Raw genomic sequence first — 1,284 nt, forward strand, 5'->3', positions numbered from 1 at the left:
TACTTTGACTTTGAACGTTTGGACATTGACTTGCAAAGATTCATAATGATATGCTAATGTGTGTCATGTGACCACATGTTTGTTACTTGTTATTGTGTTTAGCTTCATCCGTTACTCCATTCACGACAATTGGTTCTTTGGTTAATCCGCTATTCAGTTCACCAGTCATTCATATGTGCATATTGTGTTATCTTATCTGTGTCCTCATATCCTGTGCACAGTTTAAGCCTGTTAGGATTGTATTTCTATTACTATGAGTAACTCGCTACGTTGAATAGCGTTTTGGCTGCTGTTGAAGCCGTTTGTGTACTTCCCACCTGCGCCACCCCTGAGTCATTATTGGGAATGGTTTGATCCATTACAGGCAGAGGTGTAGTGGTAAAAAAAGAGGTGGGTAAACTATAAATTCTGCGATCATGTGACCACGACGCGATCACCGATAAGGGGGGCCACGTCTACCGTGCACCCCTGATGACATTGCTATAGGCAATTTATCACTGGTGGTTTCCCTCATAGGTCACACAATCAGTATTCACTTCATACATTAATCAAGTTCTTGTAAAAAGACTCTAGAAGGAATTATATGGTTGAAATCTATAAAGTTACTAAATGACAAAACAGAGACAACAAAAATATGTGCAAAATATTCACTATACAAGCTGGATCAAAGACCTTTTTACTTTGTCTTAACAAAAATTACTCAAACCACTAATTGATTAACAAATAGTTGGTGAATCCAGTTTTTTTTCCATTGCTAACACAATAAATGACATGCATAAACAATTATTAAACTGACACACAGAGCAAACACTCTTCTCAAGTCCCCAAAGTCTACACTATTTTAATCTTCACACACATTTTGCAAGACACACCAATCTGACATAAACTCCAAGGCACCCAACCATTGCCAAATCCGTAACATTACAGTAGCGCTGCCTGGAAGGCAACGCTGGGGGCTCACTACCCCAAACACCGCAAGAGATTAGTCAACACTGACAGTATGCAGCGCAATATGATGGACTTCGTCTTAGGTTTAACAACCTATGAAACTAATAATAACATATGAACTAAAACGACATAAGCTTAATTTGAATGGCTTTGGGACAATAGGCTATTCACGCGGTGGGTAACGCACTTGAGGGGTAAACCCATTTCCGAATTTTTGAGAGTGCTAACTCGTTACGTGCGTTTAGCCTCCACTACATCACTGATTACAGGGGTGTGCTATCAGGGTATTTAAGAGGGAGGTTTGAGCTACACTAGAGAGTCAGATTGGGAAGGAGC

The 1,284-nt window shown here is 40.0% G+C and overlaps 1 protein-coding gene across 1 annotated transcript in view; it reads right to left on the reverse strand.

Moving 5' to 3' along the window:
* afap1 (actin filament associated protein 1) overlaps window positions 1–1,284 on the reverse strand; it is a 151,103-nt gene that overhangs the window by 25,621 nt on the left and 124,198 nt on the right.

This window comes from Etheostoma spectabile, unplaced genomic scaffold, assembly GCF_008692095.1.
Source record: "Etheostoma spectabile isolate EspeVRDwgs_2016 unplaced genomic scaffold, UIUC_Espe_1.0 scaffold302, whole genome shotgun sequence".
In the NCBI taxonomy this organism is placed as follows: Eukaryota; Metazoa; Chordata; class Actinopteri; order Perciformes; family Percidae; genus Etheostoma; species Etheostoma spectabile.